The sequence below is a fragment of the Cnephaeus nilssonii genome (genome assembly GCF_951640355.1).
Source record: "Cnephaeus nilssonii genome assembly, chromosome: 7".
NCBI lineage: Eukaryota > Metazoa > Chordata > Mammalia > Chiroptera > Vespertilionidae > Cnephaeus > Cnephaeus nilssonii.
In genome coordinates this window covers 60640479-60648962 of record NC_137078.1, presented here as the reverse complement: position 1 = coordinate 60648962, position 8484 = coordinate 60640479, and the positions used below count along the sequence as shown (strand labels likewise).

Sequence of the window (8484 nt, the reverse complement as noted above, 5' to 3'; positions counted from 1 at the left end):
ACTTGGAAATGTTATATTTGATTTGTCCTCTTTTCCTGAATTTTGCCTTGCCAGCCACATCTCTAAGAAATCTGGCAGGTACTTCCTAGTCCTGTGTTCATTCTTCTGTTTTTATTCTTGTGACTAGGATGTGATGATGCCCCTGATGATCCTGGCAATCAAACATTGAAAGCATGACTGTGAATGAAAAAAAAAAAATCGTGTGTTTCTAATGGGTAAAAAGGTAAATGAACTAAGCTTACTCTATTGGGCAGATAATGCCCCCCAAAAAACCTTTTCCCCTAACCCTTGCAACCTTCGTGCTAAACAGAAAATAAAAGGCAATATTGTCCTTTCATATTCTCTTTCTCACTTGAAAATTGTGTCTGGTTTCTGGTGGTTTCTTATTAGGAGAGCAATTTCAAGAATACCTCAACTTAACTGACATGTGTTCACACATTCAAGTCTAAGGCATATACTAGTAAGTATAACCTAACACGTGCTGTGCTGCATCCGTTTTCTACTTCTCTGTTAGTCAAAATGGCACTATGGTTGGGTAACTTTTAAATGTGACATAATCTCATTTCCCTCCACATTTTGGCAAGTACTATCATAAGATAGATCCACTGTCAACAAAGTTTCTCCACTAGACTAATAATAATTTTTAATTTGTGTTTGCAACCCCAGGAACTAAAATAAGGCCTAGAATAGAGTAGATGATGAGTAAATATTTGTTGAATGAATGAATGAATGAATGAATGAATGAATGAATGAATTCTTACTCTATGGGTGTGGTAGGCAAAATAAATCCCCCCACCCCCGCTCAAGATGTCTACATCATAATTCCCAGAACCTTTGAATATATTACTTTACATAGCAAAGGGACTTTCCATGTGATTAAATTAAGAATCTTGGGATAGGGATATTTATGTGGATTCTCTGGGTAGGCCCAAGGTAATCACAGGGTCCTTATAAGTGAAAGAGGGAGGTGGGAGGAAGGAGAGTCTAAGTCAGAGAAGGAGATGGACAAGGTTGGAGTGATGCAGGGCCATAAGCCAAGAAATATGAGGAAACTCTACAAGCTGGAAAAGGCAAGGAGATAGGTTCTCCCATAGAGCCTCCAAAAAAGCACAGTCTTGCAGACCCTTTTATTTTAGCCCATTAAACCCATTTCTGACCTCCAGAACTGTGAGATAATAAACGTGTATCATTTTAAGCCAGAAGTTTGTGGTAATTTGTCACATAGCAATAGAAGACTGATACATTAACATTAATAAGCCACATAACGAGTCTTTTTTATTGAGATATAACTGACATAACAATGTATCATTTAATGGATAATAATTATAATGACAGGCAGCATTTATTGAGCACTCAGGGAGAAACACAGTACAAAGTGCCTTATGGACGAATCTCATTAATTCTCAGAACCATATCGTAAGATAGGTATTATTATTACTGTCAACTTACAGCTAAGGAAACTGAGGCCTAGAAAAGTTGTGTTACTTGATCAAAATCACATAGTTAGCAAGTGGCAGAACAAGGATTTGAACTCGGGCAATCTGAATCCATATCCTACTATCTTCCATGCTAGTGCTAAGAAGTACGGAAAATAATAGAAAACTCTAAGACACAGTCCTGGCCTTCAAGGAACTCACAAATAGCATGAGAAAGATCACTCCAACATAAATGCTATATTAGAGAGAATATATCCAGATGTGAAATGATCTATGACCTACATTTAATGAAGGAAAGAAGGCCAGAAAGCTGGAATATTTAGGATTGGCTAAAGCTGAACCTTGAAGGGGGTCCTTGACTATGAACAGGCAGTGGGTGTAGAGGAGCTGACTTCCAGGCCGGAGTAGTGCAATGAAAGAAGGAACCATGGTGCCAGTGAGCATGGAAATGGGGAAAGAAAATTCAAAGCTTGGGGGTTGGGGGAAGGGGGCATCTGAGAAAGAAAAATGAGAAGATAAAATACTTAATTATTTTTATGGGAATGGTAACATTTATTGAGCACCTATTCCACCATAAAGGGGACATTCACATTTGTTATTTCATTTAATTTCCACAAACCCCCTGCTAAATGAGTATTATTAGCCTCATTTTTACAAAAGAGAAAATTAAACATCCTGAGAGATTAAGCAAGTGCCGAAAGGCACGTACCCAGCTAACTGTAATTCCAAACTTCATGCTCTGTCCTCCGGTTCTTCTTTCCCCGCCATAATCTCAGCCCTCCTCTGAGAAGGAGCAAATGTCCATTAAGGAAGAATGACAGGCAGAGCTGTCTAAAACAAAACAAACAAACAAACAACAAAAACAGAAAGAGCTGCTTCGGAAGGTGGCAAGTTAAAGGCCATCAGGCCAAGGCTAGTTCCATCCAGCCAGCTGCTCACGACCGTTTATTGACAAGCCCTGTGCTGAGCCTGGCAACAGGGAGATTACAGCGAAACAACACACATCTGCCCTGCCTGCCCTTATGGCGCCAACTGCTAAGTGAGGGAGATGGATGAGTGAAAAATCTTTTCCACACGAACCTCGGGTTAGTGTTTACTTTCAGGGATGGAAGGTGGAGAAAGGTTTGGGGCAGGCGGAGCATTAGTTATGTCATACCTTTTACTTCCCAAGAGAGGAGAGAGAAATCTGAAACAAATATGGAAAATCACTAACATATTCCATCTCAGTGCGGAGTATCCAGATGCCTCGTACACTGCTTTCCTTCATTTTAGTGTGTTTGTAATGTATGACAGTAAGGCCCAAACCAATGAACTTGAGTCGTAGTAGTATTGTTTTCAAAAGAGATCATTACAATAATCAACATCAGTGCCCCGCTCAGGGAAGCGTTGAGTACGACAGAAGGACAGAGAGCGACATCTAACCCAGTTTAAAAAGAAACTGGAAAAGGCAAGGAAGTGGATTCTCCCCTACAGCCTCCAGTCAGCACTCCCTGCAGATGCTATCATTTTAGTGAGACCAGATTGGACTTCGGACTTTCAGCCACGTCCTCAACAACCTGTAAAAGGTACTTAGGAGAGGTGACCAGAGTGTTTCAGAGCAGGAGCAGCAGTTAGCAAAAGTCTCAGAAAAGGAGGATCAGGGCAAATTTCTATCACCTCAAGGGGTCATCTCAGAAGTCCTGACTGTGACGGGACAGTGGAGGTGATCAGAGGTGGCTGGGACTCAATCAAGATAAGCCTTTTAGGCCAGGAAAAGGGATTTGGATTTATCTTAAATGAAATAGGGAGCTTTCGGAGAGTGTTAAGCAGGATGGAGATGATCAGATTTGCTTTTCAGAAAGACCATTCGCGTGGAAGCAGAAAAGGTGAAATGAGAGGAAAGTGGAACTAGGCCAGGTAGACAGGCAGGAGTTTAGTCCCAGAATAGGAGAACTTCAGGGGCCTGAAATAACAGGGGTGCAGTGAGGATGGAGTAATGATTTCAGTGTTCATGAGGTGGAATTTAAAAGCTTGGTGATCCATTGAATGTAGGGAGAAGATAGCATCAAAGATGAATTCTGAGTTTCTTAGTGGATGTATTGTTATTTCCTGCCATGAGGAACAAAGGAGAAATAAGTTTGTTTGGTTTTTTAAAATATATTTTTATTGATTACAGAGAGGAAGGAAGAGGGAGAGAGAGAGAAACATCAATGATGAGAGAATCATCAATCCGCTGCCTCCTGAACACTCCCTACTGGGATGGAGCCTGCAACCTGGGCATGTACCCTGACCGGGAATCAAAATGTGACCTCCTGGTTCACAGATCAATGCTCAACCACTGAACCACACTGGCCGGGAAAGAAATAAGTTTTAAAATAAGGATGAGTTTTCTAAAAATGGTGCTGGAACAAGTGGACAGCTACATGCAAATGAATCTTGACACAAAACTTACCCCCTTCATAAAAATTAACTCAAAATGGATCACAGCGCTCAATGTAAAATAGAAAACTAAAAACTCCTAGAAGATAACGTAGGAAAAAATCTAGATGATCTTGGATTTGGCAACGATTTGTTAGATACAACACCAAAGACACAATCTATCCTCTCTAATAAAATGGTAATATGCAAATTAACCATCACTCTGCTACATAAGCCATGCCCACCAACCAAGCCACGCCCACCAGCCAATCAGGGCGAGTATGCAAATTAACCCCAATCCAAGATGGCTACAGCCACAGAGAGCAAGGTTTCCCAGGTAACAGAGGAAGCCAAGCTTTCCATAGCCGTTGCAGGCCTAAGCCTCCACTCAAGCTACAAAGTTTCAATAGTAGAAGGTAAACAAATTCAAACAAATGGCAGCAGAATGAAGCTTGAGAGAGCACGCCAGGGTTGCCGGCGGCAACAGGGGAAGCAAAGCTTTCCGCACACCCTGGCCCAGCTCACCTGCTTAAGGCTACAAAGTTTCAATTGTAGAAGGTGAATTAACTGCCACAGAAATGGTTGCCGGAGCCCCAGGCTTGGCTCTGCTCCAGGCTACAAAGTTTCAATTGTAGAAGGAAAATAAATTCCAGATACCAGGGCCTCCCCTTGGGTTGCCAGGGGGCGTGGCCGGCCTGCAAACCATCACAGGCCCCTCGCTCAGGCCGCCCCACACCCCAAGGGAACCCCCACCCTTATCTGTGACACCCTTCAGGGCAAACCAGCTGGCCCCCACCCGTGCACCAGGCCTCTATCCTATCTAATAAAAGAGTAATATACAGATTGATCATCACTGCAACAAACAATATAGCTGCCCCCATGTGGTCAAAGATCCTGCCCCCATGTGGACACAAGATGGCCACCACAAGATGGCCAGCAGGAGAGGGCAGTTGGGAGGCACCCGGCCTGCAAGGGAGGGCAGTTGTGAGGGACCAGGCCTGCAAGGGAGGGCAGTTGAGAGGGACCAGGCTTGCAAGGGAGGGCAGTTGGAGGTGATCAACCCTGCAGGAGAGGGCAGTTAGGGGTGACCAGGCCGGCAGAGGAGGAAAGTTGGGGGCAAACAGGCTGGCAGGGGAGCAGTTAAGCATCAATCAGGCTGGCAGTGGAGTGGTTAGGGGGTGATCAGGCTGGCAGGCAGAAGCGGTTAGGGGCAATCAGGAAGGCAGGCAGGCGAGCAGTTGGGAGCCAGCAGTCCTGGATTGTGAGAGGGATGTCCGACTCCCCCTGGTGGGATCGGGCCTAAACGGGCAGTCGGACATCCCTCCAGGAGTCCCAGATTGGAGAGGGTACAGGCTGGGCTGAGGGACAACCCCCCGCTGTGCACGAATTTCGTGCACCGGGCTTCTAGTGAAAGAAATAATTGATAAGCTGGACTTCACTAAAATTTAAAAATTCTGCTCTGTGAAAGACACTTTCAAGATGAGAAGATAAGCCACAGACTGGGAGAAAATGTTTGCATGAGACACGTCTGATAAAGGACCATTATCCAAAATACACAAAGAACCCTTAAAACTCTACAATAAGAAAATAACCCAATTTAAAAATGGGCCAAAGATCTTAATAGACACCTCACCAAAGAAGATATACAGATGGCAAATAACCACATCAAAAGATGTTCTACATCATGTCATCAGGCTCATTCACATTCCTATTAACCCCTTCTAGAGTTCCCATTCAAGTGGGAAGACCTTTAGAGCACTGTTATGTTTCAGGCACCGAAAGGATGGTCAGGGATAATTCGGGGGTGGGCAAAAGTAGGTTTACCATTGCATTGTGACATTCTTTTGAGTTAATAAAACTATTCTAATATTCATAACCTGCACATGTCTTTTTCCATACAAACAACTGTAAACCTCCGTTTGTCTACCGCTGTATAAATTTAGCTCACGATTAAAAATTCCAAACACTGCACACTTTCTAAAGTGTTCTGGTAAAACAATGTTTTTCTTTGGCATAAGCAATCCAAATAGCTCTAACCTTAATCATTTTTCAAGTTTTAATCTCCACGTGCTTGGCATATTCTGATAACACTGACAGGTTAAAAGCAACATTCTGTTGTGTGCACAGTGATTGCTGCAATTAGCCTTAATTTAGGCTGAAAGTAGACTGATCAGCTGCCTCATAGCAACATTTCTAAATGTATTGGATAAATACCTCCAGAGAACTTTAGATTAAAAAGCAACAAAATGCCTGGGGGTGGGTAGAGAGGGTCAGTGAGGGGGAAAGTGGGGGTCATGTGTAATACTTTCAACAATAAATATACATGTAAAAATAAATAAAAAGCAACAAAAACAAAATCCGCAGCATCGCAGCCTCCGCTTACATTAGGAGAGTCTGAAAGCGGTGAAGATGCTGGTAAGATTTCCTTCAGGAAAGAGACGATTTTGGCCTTTATTACAGAGTAGCTACAGTTAACAAAAATGATACTGTAAATAAGAGAATGTGGGTGAACAATGTCCAGAGAATACACCTCACCTTCCCTCTGTAAAAGAACTTTTGAGTCTACTGGTGTTTTACTCAAATTATAACCACACTATAACCCAAATTCCAGAAGCACTTCCCCAGTGCCTAATGCCATCATTCCATTCCTTTAAAATATGCTCAATAAATGGTGACAATTATGTATGCCATCTTAATTTCTCAATTTTGCCTGACTGATATTACCATCCCTATTTATATAAAGACAGAGGGGCTCAGAATGGTTATGTGCTCAGTCACAAGCCCAGCTGGCGTGGCTCAGTGGTTGAGTGTGGACCTATGAACCAGGAGGTCATGGTTCGATTCCAGGTCAGGACACATGCCCAGGTTACAGGCTCGATCCCCATTGTGGGGAGTGCAGAAGGCAGCTGATCAATGATTCTCTCTCATCATTGATGTTTCTATCTCTCTCTCCCTCTCCCTCTCCCTTGAAATCAATTTTAAAAAATAAAAAACAAGTAACAAAGTAGGATACAAACTCAGGCCTGATTCCACAGTCTATGCGTTTTCCATCGCAATGTGCTGTCTGATGTCAAAGCTTTGATATCCTGTGTTAGACCTGGCTTTTTTTTTTTTTTTTTTAATGTCAGGATCAGATGCGAAATCAGAGTAAGTGTATCATGAGGAGGGAGCAGGGAAGAAGAGAACAAGATCTCCTTGGGTTCTTGGTTCTAACTTACCCATACTATTATTTATTGTTTCAAATTCTTGCATGCAAATAATGTGTGTCTATTGTGGGGAAAATACAAAATGCACATAATCCAAAAGAAAAACTAACTCTTCTCCTAAGTAGTGGGAGTGACCTCTGAAAATGGTTCGCTATTCACTTGACCCAGCAAACCCCACAAAATCATGCAGATCAAGAGGTTCAAATCTTCGTGTTCACTTTAAGGACTCTCGTAAAACGGCCAGGCCTTCAAGGGTATGCATATCTGAAAAGCAACCAAGTATCTGAAGGGTGTCACTTTTCAGAAGCAATGTGTGCCATTCCGGCGTTCCAAGGGTGTGTTCGTAGGTGTGCCCGGGCCAAACAGTGGGGCAGGACACAGGGTCAGTGGCCAGAAAGAGTGCTAAATTTTTGCTGCACAGGCTTAAAAATGCTGAGAATGCTGAATTCCAGGGTTTAGATGTAGATTCTCTGGTCCTCGAGCACATCCAGGTGAACAAGGCTCCCAAGATGCATCACAGAACTTACAGAGCTCATGCGTGGGTTAACCCCTACATGAGCTCTCCCTGCCCCACTGCAATGGTCCATACTGAGAAAGAGCAGATGGTTCCTAAACCAGAAGAGGTGGTTGCACAGAAGAAAAGGATATCCCAGAAGAAACAAGAACTTATGGCCTGGGAATAAATTCAACATAAAAAAAAAGTTAATAAAAATTTAAAAATCACCCACAATCCCACCACCTGCAGATGTCTCGAGCTTCATTTGACCTCAGCAAGCCTAAGCACAGTGTGACAGCATGGTGCAACCTAACATCTCTCCCACTGTCGTACAAGCATAATCAGACTTTTGGTCCCGAAAGTGCTGCAAATGACAGATGAGATGGTGGCAGCAGAGAGATATTTGGGTTTTGACAATAATCATGGCTCTATCATAGTCTCATTTTAATGTTCATAAAACATTTTAGCATTTGCATGATGTAAAATTGAATTTAAAAAAATAAGTTATTTTTTAACCACCAAACTACCTGTTAAGCAAAAAGACTCAGTATAGGCAGATAATTCCATCTTTACTGAAAACATTAAACAACATATTAAGAAAAGTCTCTTATTATACAACCACTAGAGTCCCGATGCACGAAATAAGTGCAAGAGTAGGCCTTTGCAGCCTCAGCGGCTGCCTTGATCCCGTGGCTGCAGCCCTGGCTTCATCCGGAAAGACATCTGGTCTAATTAGCATATTATGCTTTTATTATTATAGATTAGCAGTATATTGTGTAGAATCCAATGGTTGTAACCATTATATTGCAGGCAAAATAGCAGTTAGACCTGGGGTTAAATCCTAGCTTCACCACTTATTTTATGACCTTGGGTAAGTCATTCAATCATTATGGGACTAAATTTATTCATCTGTAAAGTGGGGATAATGATATTGACTCTTCAGGGAGAC

The 8484-nt window shown here is 42.5% G+C and overlaps 1 pseudogene across 1 annotated transcript; it reads left to right on the top strand.

Annotated features, from left to right (window-relative positions):
• Positions 1 to 7182: 7182 nt before the first annotated feature.
• LOC307103417 (large ribosomal subunit protein uL22-like) lies at positions 7183 to 7824 on the top strand (annotated as a pseudogene). The gene has a single exon. The product of its transcript is annotated as a large ribosomal subunit protein uL22-like (transcript).
• The last annotated feature ends 660 nt before the right edge of the window (positions 7825 to 8484 follow it).